A 19,089-nucleotide genomic window follows, 5' to 3' on the forward strand; every position below is an offset into this window, starting at 1 on the left:
ATGAGAAAATTTACATCTTTACTTTCAGTAACCTTGAACTGAAATTTACATTTCCTTCAATTGTGAATATAGGCCACAAACCATATCAGTATTAGTAGTTCTTGTGACATTTTACCCAATTGAAACATTAGATGTTTTCATATCATATTAGTTATAGTATCTCAAAATATCATCTATCATACTCCAATGACATTGTTTTCTATTTAATGTTTTATTACAGAAGAACATATGTTACAATTTCAATTTTTTTGATAATTGTATTTCAATGTAATTGGTTTTTGTGGTATTCTCTCTTTATATATATTTTATTGAAAATACTTTTAGAAGTGTTCTATGGTGTCCACAGGCTTCATGAAGTTGCCAAAGGAATTCATGGCATGTAAAAAGTTAAAAATGCCTGTTTTTCTGTGTCTCAATGTTTGTCACACATTACATAACACTTAAGACTGAGAGAAATAGGATACAATGGAATGAAATATTTTTATTGAAACACGCAGAAAATATAAGCAATTACCTAGTTTCATCAGCTACTGCGAGATGCTGTTTTCTTATGTCCAGATTTTAATATTATGACTTAAATGGTATTTTTCTTTTGCAAATGCCCAGGACTTTTTTTACAGTCAATTAAACCTGTCTCATTAATCCTCTCTAACCTTCAGTCAGAATGCACACATAATACAGCATTCATATTTTAACATTGTATGTCCAACAGTATAATTTAGGGCTGGCAAAGGCTTTTCTGTACAGATACTTTATTTGCTGAATATCTGTGGCTTCCATTTACAAGTCCTGTGGTTGCTTGCATCAGGGATTTTTGCAGGTAAATATTGATTGCGTACTTTTGATTTTTTACTGATTGATAAATCAGTGCCTGAAGGAGGTGACTGAAGAAGGCTGACAGTCTAGCATCAAAGCGAGGATTACAATACTCTAATGATATCAGTTTCTTTTTGCCTTAGCCATGTCAATAGCCCTCCCCCATCATTGTTCTAGGAAAGAAATCTACCTTTTATTTTATCAAAACCTTCCCCCCACTCTTAATTCCTATGACTCAGTTGAGTTTAACCCTTTTCCCAGCTTCAGGAGTGAGCATGTAACTAAGGCCAATCAGAACATTCTGGGTTTTTTTGGTAGTGATTGTTACAGGCAGAGGCATAAATAACCGAGGCAAATAAGATTCATTTTGAAGGACATTCATTGGAACTATTGGGAAAAAATTGTGGTTGTTGAGAGCTTGTAATAAGCCTGGAGCTGCTGGCAGCCATCTTTGTCCTATGGCAGCAGAGCCTGATAGAGAATGGAAGGTATAGAAAAAAACATTCCTCAGGCAGGGTTAAGAGCCACAGTCATTCTGGTGACCTAATTAGAGTCTTGGATCTAGCTGTGCCTGAAGTCAACAGGTGGGATTTCATTTCTGTGCACCTATCTAGGTGAATCTATCTGTATTAACTCACTTCGAGGTTCAGTTACTTCGAACAAAAAGAGTCTGGACGAACACAGACCCTTTTGCTAAACTCTAAATTCTAATTAGTCTAATTAGAGTCTAATTAGTCTAATTCTAATTATTAACTATGAAATACCTATTAGTGATGCATGAATTAGTCAAAATAAGAATAGCAACAAAGGAAAATCATTTCATACTTTTCAAAAAACCTTGCTTTAAATTAGATGATGACTAAGTATGGAAGGAGGGAAAAAGGCTGGGTGTTGCAGGTGATCAACAAATTGCGTAAGCATGAGTTCATTATTTGCGGGGGTTCTGCGCTTATCCTTCAGGATGCCATAATTTCTCACCTCGCATGATTTGATCATTTACACACTTTGAAACCAGAGAATCTAATCAATCTTCCTATTGGATTTGCATTCCTACAGAAATGGTGGCCTGTTCTAGGACAGCCAGTGTCGCCTGGCCTGTTGTACTGAAGAATAAATGAGTAAGAGCCTTGATTACCTTACAAATAAATCTGGTTAACAGTTATATTAATTAAAATGCCTGGTTCTACGGCTATTCTGAACTATTTATACGTGATTTAATTCATATCAGCAGCTAATTTGTATTTAATGCAAACTAATGGGTTTTATGTAAATGGAGCATGTGGCAGTCTATTTAAAAAACAAATTATCTCTAGTTTCATTTCAGTTATTTTAATTAAATTTAGAGAGTGTGAGTGGTGGGGGGATAAAGGGAAAAGGGATGTGTTATATATGAAGTGATGATTAAATCCAATTTAAGTCTACAGAATAAGAAACAAGCAATTCTCTCAACAGACACATCAGCCCTTTCATAAAGTTTATAGAAGTCAGGGGGGTTAGTACATAGAAAAGCCTATAAGATTCTAGATGGTGTAACTTCCTTAAGATCATGCTTTTATGTTATAAACTACAAATGCTTGTATGTGCTTGTGTAAATAAGTTTTTAAAAAGATTTTTTAATTTGGCTGGAAATTATTTTATGACTTAAAGGTCCATAACATGTATATATGTTTATTGTTTTACTCTGATTGGGAAATTTTGAAACTATTCTATAAATTGGTTAACTAATGTTTCTTTACTTGACTTTCCGTTAATAGCTTAAACCTATGGAATCAAATTTTAACCACAATAAAGCTTTCCTTAATCTATAGTTTACAGTTCTCTAAATCATTTTTGGTATTTTATTTTTCTCAGGAGCATTTTTTCTTTTTTCCCTAGTTTTGATATGTGTTCTGGAGCTAAAGAGGATTTTGGCACATTCTTCATCGTTTCTGCTGTTTAGTTCTAGTCAAGAGCCATCTCTCAGCTTGTATAATTTAGTTAACTTCAAAGTTGATGGACTTCCCAGTCTTTTTCTTGCACTATGGTTACTTTTTTCCATGTTTTCTATTCTCAGCTACATCATAAGTTTTTTAAGAACAAGAACTAACTTTTTCATTTCTACACAATGTGATTTTATTGCATGTAGTAGACATTCAATGAGTGTTTCTTAAATGATATGTCCTCAAAAAAAATCATTCAAACTACTGAATGACAAGACTTCCAAAATCTCCACTTTCATCAACAAAAAAAACCCCTAACTCTCTTTCCTCTCATGCTATTGGTTACAGGATACAAACTAAACTCAACAATCTGATCAATCTAGTTTTCCAGACCTAATTTCCAATGTTATCTAAAAAATTCAGAAACCATTACCTCTTAGAAGTTGTAGTGATGTTACAGTTGCGTAACAAAGGATTGCCTACTGGCTTCTAGGAATTGGGAAGGCCTCCAAGGGGGGGCAATGATTGATCTCAGTCTTGAAGGAATTTTCTAGGGAAACATGGGGAAGAATGGGTTTCTGTGATGCAGAACGGCATGGGTATTCCTCACATAATATGGTGTAGCATTAATCCCAAGGAACACTCTATGTATTGGTATTGAACTCTTTCCTTAAGAAAATATTTTAAATCATCATCTCCCTTAAAACTTTTTCCAATTTTACATTTGTAAAATTGCAGCCATTCTTATGATACCCTGGATTTCCCCTCTTGAATATTTTAGGATTCCTTAAAACAATAATGTTAAACATTAAAATGAGTGTTAGAAATGGTGTTGTTGGTATATATCTATGATTATAGAATATTGTCGCAAACCTGTACAGGAAAAGACAATCACTTTTTTACTTCATGTTTTCTTGTCACCAGAGACAGAAACAGCAAATCCAAACAATTGTTTGTGGATGTTAATCCTGGTCAGATTGATCAGCTGACAGCCTTTCCAATTTCACTGGTTGTCTAAGGAGTGTTGACTGTCCTAGATAGCAGATACAATAAGTTCTGTTTTAATTCATCCGCTGCCAATTTGAAGCCACACACAACAACTCAACTCCTCCAGAGAAACTTTAACAGATATAATTAGCCATATTTGAATTAAAAGAACATTCACTCAGTCAAGATGATTGGAAATTTATTTTTTACAGTGGAGTTAGACTAGCAAGTTATTCAATTAATTTCATCATAATTCACTTCAGGAACATCATAACTATTCAGATGGCATAGTAAATGCTTTGTTTGGTACTGCGAGGTAACAGATGCACCAGAATAAGGTGGTCTCATTCATTCTAAAAAAACATACAGTAGAAAGCTGGTGTTGAGTATAGGAGCTCCTTATTTCAAGTAAGCCTATTACATATTCAAATTATACTTTATACAAAAGATACCTCAAGGGATGTAGTTCAAGGAAGAGGTGGGAGGAAGAGAAAATGCACTTCAGAGAGCTCATTGTTGTATCCTTTTCCTAAAGCAAAAAGTAAGTTACTAGGATAGCATTACTTGTGCAGTTGCCAAATCCCTCTTCTATCACCTTCCCTTTCAGGCCCCTCCCCGCTCAACTTAGCTACATTAGCGGTCTACATCGATTCAATTGGCAGGTGATTTATCAGGCCAGCATTTCATCTTCCCTACAAAGGCAAAACGTGCCCTGTTCCTGAATGCTACAAGGGGGAACAGAAGAATATTCCTTTGATGCTACAAGGACACCAGATTGATAAAATTTGCTCCTGCATTGAACTGGATGTGGATGTGGAGTGCTTTAACTTTTAAAAGTCTATTCTGTAACTTTCAGAATAACTGATGACCCTTGTTGATATTCACGTTTCAAATGCAGATAAATCTCTGTTTTTTTTCCCTTTGATTCTAGGTCCAAAATTTTCACCTTCTACACACACACGCTGTTATCTCAAACTGACAAAATCTTTCTACCTGCTGAGTCACTCAGCCCATCCAGCTATTTATTCACCTATCTATCCCTATGCAGCGGGATGGAAAAATACTGCTATTAAACCATTGTTTCTATTTAGCAGAGAATAGGATGATTTATAAAGGAGAGAAGATTCTGAGTTTAGAAAAATACCATAGTCCTTTCTTCCCTTACTTGAGTGGGGCAATTAAGAAGAAAATGCGTAAGAAAATAAGAAGAATCCGGAATTCTCAAAGGAACTTCAGGAATGAAGGAAGGGGTAGCAGCAAGGCCACTTCACCGATGAGTGACTTGCGCAGTGGCACAGGACCCTGCATTCAGAAGCCTCCATGCTTGGTTTAATGTTCTGCTCACCATCTTGAAATCCTTAATAATTTTTGAACAAGAAACCTGCATTGTTATAATGCACTGGGGTCTGCAAATTACGTAGCCAGTAGCAACACTTCATTTGCTTTAATTTAGCCCAAATCTTGAGTTAAATATAGTGAAGTGTGGCCAATCAAATGTCTTAGGCCTATTTCCAGGTATAAACCAATGTACCAAACATTGTGTAAAGCCACTTAATAGTAGTAATGACTCTCAAATCCTACAGCCCTATGTTTTCAGACACTAGGCATGCTTTAATCCATAGGCTTGAGATTAATTTACAGAATTAGCATTTATTTAATTAGACTGAGACTTCCATTTCTTTTCTTTTTATGAGTGTATCCTATGGTTTCCCTAGGAAATGATTTTCCTAATGAGAATTCTTAGGGCATAAGCTAACTTTACACAGACTACCTTAAACCTCAGTCTTATTTTTTTTAAGTTATTCCCTCGGGGTGAATACGAAGGAGAATTGGGTAGGCAAGGCTGTAGGAACTCTGTGGAAGCTAGCTATTCCTACCCACCTCTCTGCCTTTAAGGCTGAGAAGGTCAGACTTTAGATATAAGGTCCCGAATGCTAGAAACTCCCTTCGCCAGCTTCCCTTAAACCTAGGCAATAGCATTTGTCAAATCTGGGTTAATGGCAGCTGAGGAGAAAGACCTCTTGGAGGCTTTGAGGAAAGATTTTCTTTGATGATAAAAAGTGGAGAAACTAATCCACATTGCTTGCTTTTGGATCTGGTTGTGTGAACAGGTGATGCATGAAGCTACAGCAGATATCTTGTGGCAATGAAAGAAAAGCCATGAAAATGGGGAAGAGGAAAGATGGAAAGCATATGGGACATGGGTGAGGCCGTTTTGTTGGTGACTTAAACAACACTGTAAATATCTACCTCAAGAATTCTTGTAAACTTAAGCCATTGGTTCTCAAAGTGTGGTCCCCGGACCAGCAACATCAGCATTACTGAGAAATTTGTTAGAAAAAGGGATTCTTGGGCCCCACCAGAGATTATTGAGTCAGGAACACTTGGGGTGAGACTGCTTTTGGTAATTCTGCTGTGTACAAAAGATTAAGAACTACTGCCTTAAATTACATTTTGTCAATTATTCTGTTTATTGTAATTCAAATGATTTCAATTTGATTATAAGAGATGGAGATACTTTAAAATTATGATTCTTAAAAGATTGTACTTTCTTTTAATGTTATATATATATTTTCAATTATTTTATTGAGATCATTATGGTTTATAACACTGTAATTTTGAGTATACATTATTATCTATCAATTTCTGTATAGACTTCATTGTGCTCACCACCAGTAGTCTAATTTTTGTCCATCACTGAACATATGTGCCCCTTTACCCATTTCTTCCACCTACCGCCCCCTTTCTCCTCTGGTAATCACTCATCTGTTCTTTTTATCCATGTATTTGTTTATCTTCCACCTAAGAGTGAAACCATTTAGTATTTGTCTTTCTCTGTCTGGCTTAATTAGCTTAACATCATACCCTCAAGGACCATCCATGTTGTTGCAAATGGGATGATTTTGTCTTTTTTATGGCTGACTAGTATTTCATTGTGTGTGTGTGTGTGTTTTCTTTATCCATTCATCCATAGAAGGTCACTTGGGTTGCTTCCACATCTTGGCTGGTGTGAATACTGCTGCAGTCAATATAGGGGTCCATAAATCTCTTTGGATTGTTGACTTCAAGTTCTTTGGATAAATACTCAGTAGTGGGATAGCTGGATCATATGGTATTTCTACTTTTAATATTTTGATAAATCTCCATACTGTTTCCCATAGTGGCTGCACCAGTTTGCATTCCCACCAGCAGTGCATGAGGGCTCCATTTTCTCCATCCTCTCCAACATTTGTTATTTTTGTCTTGGTAATTATAGACATTCTGACCAGTGTAAGGTGACATCTTATTGTAGTTTTGATTTGCATTTCCCTATTAATTAATGATCTTGAACATCTTTTCAACTGCCTATTTACCATCTGTATGTCTTCTTTGGAAAAATGTCTGCTCATATCCTCTGCCCATTTTTTGAATGGGTTGTTTGTTTTTCTGTTGTGGAGTTGTATGAGTTCTTTATATATTTTGGAAATTAATCTCTTGTCAAATATATGATTTGCAAATATTTTCTCCAAGTTGGTGGGTTGTCTTTTCATTTTGTTCATGGTTTCCTTTGTCTTGCAGAAGCTTTTTAGTCTGATGTAGTCCCATTTGTTTATTTTTTCCTTTGTTTCCCTTGCCCTAGTGGACATGGTATTCAAAAAGATGCTGCTAAGACTGAGGTCAAATAGTGTACTGCCTATATTTTCTTCTAGGAGTTTTGTGGTTTAGGTCTTACATTCAAATCTTTAATGCATTTCCAGTTAATTTTTGTGTGTGGTGTAAGATAAAGGTCTACTTTCATTCTTTCGCATGTGGCTGTCCAGTTTTTCCAACACCATTTATTGAAGAGACTTTCCTTTCTCCATTGCATGTTCTTGAATACTTCGTCAAAAATTAGCTGTCCAGAGCTGTGTGGATTTACTTCTGGGCTCTCCATTCTGTTCCACTGATCTCTGTGTGTGTTTTGTGCCAGTGATATGCTGTTTTGGTTACTATAGGTTTGGAGTATATTTTGAAATAAGGGAGAGTGATACCTCTGTACAGATTTATGAGCAATCTCTTTGTACATCAAGAAAACCATCATTGGATTTGCATGCAACATTCCTGAATTAGACTCTAACAGTAGTCTGTTACTTCCCAGAATCACTCCTGTGTTCTTGCTCAGGATCTTTGCATGCTCTGCTGTCAGCTTACTCTGGTTCAACCTTGGCTCAATCTGTATGTTCTGTACAAGACTCCTCATGGGTTCCTGGCTGCCTGTAGAAGTCTTCTTCAAAGGGGAAACATGCACTACAGACATTTTCAAGATGATGAATTGAGGCCCAGGGAGAAATAGTAAAACTTCTCATTAAATGTTTTCTAAATTTTTTTTTATCTACAAACAGGAAACAAATTTTCACTAATAATGTAATGTATGGATTTACACTCGTGTACAAATGTGGTCCATTTTCCAGCATGCCAGAAATCATGTATAATTTGAGAACTATCTTGAAGAAAGAATGAAAGTGACACACCAGACAGAGGGTGACAATAGAGGCTCCTGCTTTTGTTTTTTGTTTTTTGTTTTTGTTTTGTTTCGTTTGATGTCAGCATATTGTTGTTAATGTAGTTTGTTTTTGCCAGACTTAGTGGAGATATGGACTATATTCTCTAGTTTTAACTACATGAACTTTCACAAATTAAGGGCATTAAGATACTCCTAAAAAGAAATGGCAGTTGAAGAAATCATAAATAATGCAAATACAGGTGACAATAGTGTTTTTGGTGCTTTCCATTTTGTTCATGGGAATTTTTTCAGCTGTGTTACAAGATAAAAACAAGTATGTTCTAATATGACACAATGAAAACTTGCTAAGTATTTTTTTAAACAATCAAGAAAATTATTTGGAATTTGGATTTACATCCACTATCTTTAGTGATGACCCTCCCTCTAAGTAGATATTTACTTGTAGATATCAGCTAATGACAATTACAGCTGTATCTGTAATGGTCTATTATTAAGCATACTATAAACACACAGTACTGTTTTATTTTTTAACAATTTTTAAAATTTTATTTTATTAATTTTATTCTAATTTATTTTTTTTAACTGATAGAGGGTATTTAGTCAAAAAGTATACAGGCTCTTGACTCATAGAATGAGGTAAAAATTCCTTGCTTTTCAGACTAGGATTTCTGGTTTATGAGTCCAACCTACTTTTCAATCATAATTTTCCTTTACTCTTCCTTCATGCTCTGTGTACTTCGGCTACACTGAAGGAGCGGCTCACTCTTCTCCACGCCCAGCTCTACACACTTTCTCAAACTAATCTCAGCCAGGAGTCATTTCACCTTCTCTGAACCCTCATAATGAGAGTTGATACTTTATAGCCTTTTAAGTTCTCTGAGGGCAGAATTCATTATCCGATTCATTTTACATCCCCCATAATGCATAGGACATGCATTCCAAGAAAATGTATTAGAAGAAAGGAAAGAAGAAATATCAACTGTGTGAGCAAAAAATAGTTCTTCACCTTTCCTGTCTGAAGGTTCAGGCTGATGGGGAGTCACCAAGCTATTCAAATTAATCCCTTTAATCATCTCGTTTTGAAAGTGTACTCCTTTTTACACTATATTTCATGACTAGAGCAAGCTTAAAAATATCACCAGGCTGCTGTCTTCCTGCCATGTAGTGACATGTGAAATATTACTTTATTCATAAGGCTAACCCCAGACAACAGAAACTACTGAATGACAGCAAACACAGAAATCTGAGAGGCAGGAGTGTGTGAGGTACCGACATTTTATGCCATCAGATCTAGGTGACAGTCCCAGCTCTGTTGCTTACTCAGTGTGCAGATGCAACTGTTCTCCAAACTGTTTCTTCTCTAGTGTTCTCATCTTTAAAATGGCTATAGGGATTCAAATAAATAATATATGTAAGGAACTTAGTGTAGTACCTGAACATGACAAATGTCCTAAATACTACTAATAGGACACTTGCTTTTCACTACTCACAACAATTCTGATGCTAAATGTGTGGGGTGTCCCCCCTCAACAACTAATTCTCCAGTTCTCTCAATACCAACTGGGTGTCCTGATTCAATTATGACACTGACTACCCAGAGTTAGCACAGACTCGACCAGTTAAGGGCTTACTCCCAAATGACTGTCCCCAAATTCAGACACCAGTTGTAAATCCAAGGTTGCCACCTATACTTCTGCTCAATTGGCTATAAATTAAGAGTTCCCATAATCCCCTTTTCAGCTTTGATAACTTGCTATAATGCTCAAAGAACTCAGAGAAACACTTGTTTATGTTTACTGGTTTGCTATAAAATACATAATGAAGGATACAGATGAACAGTCAGATGAAGATGTACATAGGGCGAGGTCCAGAAGGGTCCCGAGTGCAGGACCTTCTGTCCCCGTGGATTCAGGGTGTCCCACCCTCCCAGTATATGTAGTGTTCACCAGCTTGGAAGCTCTCTTCACCCCACAGTTTAGGGATTTTTTTTTTTTATGGAGGCTTCGTCACATAGGCATAATCAATCTCCAATCTCTAATTCCTCTCTGGTGGGAGTGCAGCTGAAAGATGCAAGCTTCTAATCGTGTTTGGTCTTTCTGGTTACCAGCCCCCATCCAGGAGCCCAGTAAGAGTTGTCTCATTAGAAAAAAAGATGTTCCTATCACCCAAGAATCCCCAAGGGATTTGGGAGCTCTGCGTAAGACACTACTGTCACCTCCCTCAGGAAATTGCAAGGGTTTTAGGAGCACTATTTCAGGAATCGGGGCAGTGGACCAAATGTATTTCTTAATATGTCACAGCTACCTGGTATTATTAATCATTCGTCTCATTTCATGTGTCCCTAAGGCCTAATTATGATAACGTATACATAATATATTTATTTTGATTTATGTGATTCAAGCTCTAAAGTCTAAACTTAATTAATTAACATTGGTATAATTATCTTATGTTTTAGCCATAGCTTAATAATTTTATGCTTTATTTTCTCAGACTTTCTAACACGAATCGTTTCCCATAACCAAAGTTATTGATTCTATAGCTTAAGTCTCCCCTAACATTCACTGAATTGGCCACTTAACATTCTGGGAAGTGGAAAAAAAGTTTCTATACCTGCAAATAATAGGAGTTATAGTGAAAAGAGAACAATAAAAATAAGGGAATGGTATCAAATAAATAATACAAGACATTCCTTACATCTGAAAGACACCAGTCCTCAGATCAAGTTTCTACTACATGTCCAGTACAATGAAGACAACAAAAAACAAACTCACATCAAGGCATATCACTGCAATTTCAGCACACTAGGACTAAAGAGACATTTCTGAAAGATTCAAAAGGTTGTGTGAGGGGGAAACTGATATGATATAAATGATAGGAAATCAAAATGTCATTCATCTTTAAACGCTAACCCATATCCTAGAAGTCCTTGAAACAATGCCTGTAAATTCTAAGAAAAGATGATTTTCATCTTGTAATACAGTCAGGCTAACTGTCAATCAGTTCTGAGAGGAGAATAAACATAATCTCAAAAATGTAAGGACTCAATAATTTAGCTTTCACGTAATCTGCCTTAAGAAGGTTCTAGAGAAGGCACCTAAGAAAAATAAATGATAAACCAACACATGCACAAAAAAGTATGCTATTCAGGAAGAAGTCTACCCAACATAGGAGAATGAGGAATTCAAATTCCAGAGCGATAGCCGTGTTTCAGGCCTGGAAAGAAACAATCCTTCATATTAGAGCAGGTGGTTAGAAGGCTGTGTGGAAGAACTTCAAGTTTTTTTAAGTATTTGGGTATTTTGGAAAATTATTACTAGGCATCTGACAGCTTTGATAGAAGATTTGGACAAATATCAATAATAGATACATAGAACACAAAGAAAATTTTAAAAAGCAGAAATTTAAGGAAAAAAGTATTGAGAAGGAAACATAAACTGCTTGGCATCACAGTAAATAAACAATCTTTGTAAGAGTCTAATTATAAAAAATTTTACTAATGATTTAACCAAACATTATAATATTACAATATTGGAATGCTGTGGAAGGGGATTTCGGGAGTGGTGAGGTGGAATAAGAGAATTTAAGCCTCAACAACTAAAATAGGAAGTCAGTAGTTTCTGCCAAAAATACATAAAGATCTACAAATTTTAAGTATTTTACTTAGGAAACTGGTGATGAGCACCAAAACAGCTAATCGAGTTGAAAGCCACTTGGGGAGAGAATTCTGAAATTGATGGTCTGGAATTGGCTTCCTCCTTGCCTCCCTCTTTTCTTCCTACTCCCCTGTTCCAAGCTACTTGCCTTCCTGAGACCATTTGGCAGCTCCATATGCATGAAGCCTCTGTGCATGTGGTCTCTGGCTTTGTTCAAGTCTCGCCGTGTCCTCATACTGGATTCTCTTCTCTTTAAGCCAAATAGTGATGTGGATAGTGGGGCTGGAGACCAGGGATGAGGCCCAGAGGGCAACAGATTATAGGAAAAACTTTACTCAAGCCAGTTGTGGACCCAAGGGGCAGCTGAATGTTGAGCCCTGTTAGTGTACCAGGTGTGGCAAATTCCCAGAGAACTGGGAGAGAGTTGAGTCAGTGGGCTGAGCCTCCCCTACCCATGAAGCTATGAGAGTATGGGGAGACTAGAGAACAGATGAGGGAGGGTCCATGGATGACATTTTACCTTTCAATACCTAAAGGACTCCTATCATTTAGGGTATTCTAACAATGAGATCTAAACCCAGCTGAGTTGACATGGAAAATCAGCCCCTCATCTGAGAGGCCTAGCAGAGAGAGAACAGTTAGATTAAACACCTAGATACAAGCCCAATAAAATAGAATGCCTAAAGAGATATCTGGAGACTGGAATTAACGTAGCCATTTGGGAAAACCCTAATGCCCTACAAACAATACTCTCTGGAACTTATAAACATGATTTGTGATTTAAAAAAAATGGTATGAGTCAAATCAGTGTATGTGATCACTTCTGAGACTCAAATTAATGTCCTTCACAAGAAAGCTCTGTTGTTTCTTGCAGCAGAAACAAGTGACACACACCACTTCTGCTTATAGCTCATTGACTAGAGCAGTGTCACTGTCCCACTGAACTGCAGACAAGTGGAAGCGTGGATCCTGTCATATGCCGGAATAGAAGGGAGAAGTTCCCATGAGTGAACAATAAAAGTTGCCATCACCATCTGAGGTCAGAGAAAAGTCACCAGCTAAAATGCAAATAAACAGAAACACCCCAAAGGAAATATTACTGAGCAATGGATAGTGAGATAAAGATACAGATATCAATACAAAGAGAAATATAATGATTAAGGATAGACTGCCCGGGAATATGTAAAACAAGTGTTAAATTAAATCACTTAAAACAGAAGAGACATTCTGTGAGAGACATTCTAACTACAAACTGCCTTGCAAACCCTACAAGTAGGAGGTTGCAGAGGAAGGAAATAAAAAGGTTCCAAAAGTCTCATTCATCTTGGGGAGAAAAAAAATGGGAAAAAAAGAGAAGGAACCCTATTTGGAAGGTTTTGATTCTATGAGAGGAAGGAGTAAAGCAAAAGAAGATTGGAACATCACAGTGAGAGCGGCAGTGGGTTTTAGTCAGCGAATAGTTGGTAATATTAATAGATTTGCATATGTGTGTTTAAGAAAGTAATGAGAGGGAACATAGAGAGAAAAATACAAAATCTCCAACTGAGAGAAACTAGAATGGAAATCAATGAAACAACTGGCAAAAAATAGGCTAAGTAAAATATAAAACAATAACCAGGGTAAGGTAGAACGAATAAAATCAAAGATATCATTAATTACATTAAATGTGAAAGGACTGAAACTATCCATTAAAAGGCAGATGCAGATTAGAATAGAAACCAAACTCAGATATATGCTGTTTTTAAGGAATACACTTAAAAAAATAATAACAATAAAGAGAAGGAGAAGAAGGAGAAAAAGGGGAAAACAAAGGGATAGACAACGAGATAACAGGTATCAGAAACCAAAAGGAGATAAAAGCGGTAAAGTTATTGTCCTGCAAGGTGGGATTTACAATGAAAAGCACTAAAGAGGATTAAGAGAGACAATACACAGATTAAAAAAATACAAATGAGTAAGAAGATATAATAGATGTAAATATGTATGAAACAAAGTGTAACGGCTAAAGATAAAACAAAAAGTTTTAGATTGTAAGAGTAAGAAATACACAAAATGCAAAAAAGCCACAAAGTCGTTGCAGATTTGATTAGCTTCATCTCAGCCTTACACAGAAGCATCAGGTAAGATTGGAAAGCGGTTGCTCTCCTAGAAAGGACTGCTCACCTAGAAAGGGATTTGTGAGAGGACAGCAGGAATCTCAGTTACGTAGGTACAAGCCTTTAAGTACTATTTTATTTTTGCAAAATACGATCCTTTATTTGATAAACCTAAATATAAATTTGAATCCATGTCTGTGAAATAATCATTTCTCAGAACAAAGGGAGAAATAGAGGAGGTTATTGCTTATGAGAATGCTGTATATTCTCTGGAGGGTGAGTACCAAAATCCATGCCACCCTCTCTTTCCTTCTGAGAGGATTAACTTGTTCCTCATTCATGCTTAAGTACAAATAAATATATAGACTTTACAAAATAAAATAATTAAAATTATGGACATTTCATAAAAGTTTCTAAGTTTATTTCAGATCAAGGTAAAAATCATACTAAATTTATCACAAACCATTAAGCAATTGTCTTTAAAAAGAAACTCATTTTGAGATAAAAAAATATTTTCTTTTCTTGGTAAAGGAATATACAATTTCTTTTATTTTAAAATCGTCTTTTATGCTTGGTTTAAATTTTCGTTTCTGTAGACAGGTTCTTAAAATCTCTGCAGGCATTAATGAAATTCTGAACGTGTTTGTCCTCACTGCATGCTATTTTGTCAATGCTTCTTTATAAGCAACTAACATTTCCCAGAAGTAAACCAAGTTGCTACAAGACGGATGAATTGAGAGAAGATCTAGAACATTTTCCAGTCTTCTTGCCAGGCCCATTTTAATTAAAAGCCCTAACTACTTTCTTTTCATGAGATATGTGCATGAATTCATGGGAATCTAATTTGATTTTTATTTCTCTTTATGATTCTTTTTCAAAATTCTTATGTTTTACATAATCATTTAAAAAATGTAATTTTTTCAAATGAAAATTGATTTAATGAGGATGTTAATTAGAATTATGTTAAATTGGAGGACATTACCATATTCATTACACTCATTATTCCCATCGAGAATTTCTGTATCTCTTATATAGTCAAACCTGATTTTATACTTCTTGGCAAAATTTGATACTCTTCTCTACATTATTCACGTATTTTTGTTTATTTAATTTGTTTTACTTTATCTTCTTAATTGTATTTTGTGATTGATTATGCTACTTTATTAGATATATTTTGGATTTTTCATATTAGCTTTTCTGTCTATTACCTTAATAAATTTGCTTTTTAAAAAAATCTAATTACATTTTAGTATATTTTCTTAGGTTTTCTGAATATAATAATAGTAATTTTGACTTTACAAAATTTGCATCTATTATTTCTGTTTCTTGTCTTATTGCATTGGATAGGATGAGGTTAAATAGTAATTAGCACAGCTGGTATCCTTATTATGAAACTTAAAAAAGATTATTGGAAAAAACTCTATTGCTAGTCTAATAATATGTAGTTGTTTGCTGATTTAAGGAACATATTGTTTAGCATTTTTAAGTGAGCATTCATCTATTGCTGTTTTTCTGAGAATCTTTCTTGGGATAGTGGTCAAGTTTCCTCAAATACTATTTGGGCATCTTTTGAGATGATAATATAGTTTTTCATCTAGGGGCTATTTGCATTATGATCTATACGAAATTTCTTGCTCCTTTCTGGGAAAAACCCTATTTGGCTTTGGTAGATTAATTTTTAATAAATTACTGAATTCCATTTGTGGTGCCTTATTTGGCATTTTTACATATGATTTATGTTTCATTCTATAATTTTTTCTTTGTGCTACCTTTGTCTATTTTTTTAATATCAGAGGGAATATATAACATTTAATTCAACTATATGTTCTTAAAGAGATTATTAAGGAGTGATAAATTTTCAGCATTTAGTATTTGTGTGAATTCACTAGTGAAGTTGTAGGGACCAAGATATTACTTTAGAGATAATTATTTCTTAGATTTTCTAGTTCTTCTATTGTCACTGGTCTCATTTGATTTTCTAATTCTTGAAACAATTATGGAATTCTAATTTCATTAGAAAATCCATTAGATTAGAATATAAGATATATTAACATAAGTTCATGAACGCTAACATTTCATAACTTTAAAAATCTTCCCTAATTGTTGTTTTCATATTTCTTATTTTAATATGCTCTTTGATAGATGTTAACATTGTTATATTTATAAATAGCATATGAATATATTACCTTCATTATCTTACTTATTAGTTGCCTAAATGAATTATGTTGCTTAAATCATTTTATAGATTTATTTTGTTGTTGTTCATTTATATTTGTGTTACTAACTTCTGGACTTACTGAATTGTGGTATAAAAATGTGGTCACATGTCTTGTATTCTTTGTATTCAGAGTTTTTTCTTTGTAATCAGTAAGTCATAAGTTTTAAAAATTGGTTTGTACAACCGAAAAGTTGTATGTTCTCTATAGAATGCATATGTACACGTATTATCAATTAAACTTTATTATCTATAGCATTTCATTGTTTTTTTGTATGTTTTTCTATATATTTTGTCTTCTTTATTTGACTGATTATGTGGGTTTAAAAACCACTATAATTGTTTTTGTCTTAATTTTTTTCTTACATGATAAATGTAAATATCTCCTTTTAAGAAATGTTATTCAAACCACCTACTTCTAAGAGACCATAGTTTATTCTCGTATGTCTACTGGGAATGCAGTATAAAGGAAAGGTCAGACAACAATTGTTAAAAAAGGTAGGAAAGCCATAATGTCATAAGTAATACCATCAACCTTAAAACATGAATGAGATAAATTCAATTGGTATAAACATCCAGAGAGGACAGTATTTTGAAAAAATTATAAAGATAATAAAGCATTTAAAATTGCAAATTTAATAACATTTTACTCTGCCCTAAAAATAATTAGCTCCTAAGTGGAAATAATTAAAATGGTATGTACATTTTGGAATTCATTAAAATCAATAATCCAATTAAAATGTAAAAGCCAAATAAATATTTGAAATATTTTCTACATATATTTCCACAATATAAATATTCTTTTCAAAATTTATGTTAAATATTTGCTTAGGATTCTTTTTTTCCTGATAAAGAATGACGTTATTACCAGTTTTCAAAATTTCAGAACATATTTGAAGAGAGAATAACATTTTAAAAGAGAATAATGTTGAAAATAGAGATAGCCCGATCCTTAGTGTCTAAGAGCAATGAGGTGGTGTTGGGAAAACTGGACAGCCACATGCAAAAGACTAAAATTGGACCACTGTCTTACAACCAGACACAAAAATGAACTCAAAATGGATTAAAGACTTGAAGATAAGACCTGAAGCCATCAAACTCCTAAAAGAAAACAGAGGTGGCAAGCTCCTTGACATAGGTCTTAGCAACGATTTTTTGAATCTGACACCAAAAGTAAAAGCAACAAAAACAAAAATAAACAAGTGCCACTAGATCAAATTTAAAAGTTTCTGCACAGCAAAGGAAACCATCAACAAATAAAAAAGCAACCTACTGAATGGGAGAAAATATTTACAAATCATATATCTGATAAGGGGTTAATATCCAAAGTATATAAAGAACTCATTCAACTCAATAGCAAAAACCAAATAATCTAATTTAAAAAATGGGCTGAATAGACATTTTTCCAAAGAAGACATACAGATCGCCCACATGAAAAGATACTCAACATCATTAATCATCAGGGAAATGCTAATCAAACCACAATTAGATATCACTTCACCACCGTTAGAATGGATATCATCAAAAAGACAGGAAATAACAAGCATTGGCAAAGATGTGGAGAAAAGGGAACTCCTGTGCACTGTTGATGGGAATGTAAATTCGTGTGGCCACTATGGAAAACAGTGTGGAATTTCCTCAAAAAATTATAAATAGAACTACCATATCACCCAGCAATTTCACTTTTGGGTATTTACCCAAAGGAAATGAAAGCACTAACTTGAAAAGATAGATACACCTCCACTGCAGCATTGTTTACACTAGCCAAGGTATGGAAACAACCTAAATGTTCCTCGATGGATGAATGGATAAAAAAGATGTGGTATAGATATATATATATAAACAATGGGATGTTATTCAGACATAGAAAAGAAGGAAATTTTGCCATTTGCAACAACGTAGATGGACCTCAAGGGCATTATGTGAAATAAGTCAGATACAGAAAGACAAATACCACATAACCTCTCTTACATGTGGAATCTAAAAGACAAACAAACAAAACCCCAAGCTCAGACACACAGAGAATAAATTGGTTGGTGCCAGAGGCAGGAGCTGGGTGGTGGGAGAAATGGGTGGAGGAGGTCAAAAGGTAAAAAAATTAAAAATTAAAAAGAAAAAGAAAAACAAGAATTTCCCTTGGATGAATTGCCACAAGCCTACTCTTTAAGACTCTCCTTAAAGTATTTATGTGGGAGAATAAACCAATTTTCATGGCTTAGTTAATATTATTTTTAGAGAAAGGAAGTTTATCTACTAACTTAGTGGAACAGATGCTCCCATTGGCTAAGAAAATAATTCAAAATCACTGTGTATTATAGACATCTCTTGCAATTGCCATTTATTTTCTTAAAGTAGTATTTTAGTTAATGCCTTGTTAGATTATAGTTACACAATTCTGGATATATATCGGATATATTGAAGGCTCAACTTGATCCACCTCGGAGGAAGAAAAAGAAAAATTGATAGAGTAACTATATAATGAGAATTCACTTTTACTACATCCACCTTAACCACTGGAGAGTACTGACCCTCTGAAGAGCTCTGGTGCCAACTTCATAGCCTCTTGTCCTTACCCGGTATTTCAGCCATGCCACATTGGTTCTGTGCAGTCTTGGACAAGCTTTGTCCAGGTTAACCTGATTGCACCTTGTCTTATTTGCATCCCCTGCACCGTTCAGTTCCTGCCCTAGGGCTTCTCTGAAGACACAGCATAGGAAGCCAGCAGGGGAGCCTGTAGGAATTGCTTGATCCTCCTGAATGCACTGCTTGGAAATGTGGGAGAGTTAACACTCAGAGGGCACTTTATCAAAGGGGGATAGGAACCAACAGATAGATAAATGCTTCCTTCATTTGTCCCTGGGGTGGATAGTTCTGAGGTACCTTTTATAACGGCTCCTCCGAAAGTTTTGGTGACACCGAG

The sequence above is a fragment of the Equus quagga genome, chromosome 7 (assembly GCF_021613505.1).
Source record: "Equus quagga isolate Etosha38 chromosome 7, UCLA_HA_Equagga_1.0, whole genome shotgun sequence".
In the NCBI taxonomy this organism is placed as follows: domain Eukaryota; kingdom Metazoa; phylum Chordata; class Mammalia; order Perissodactyla; family Equidae; genus Equus; species Equus quagga.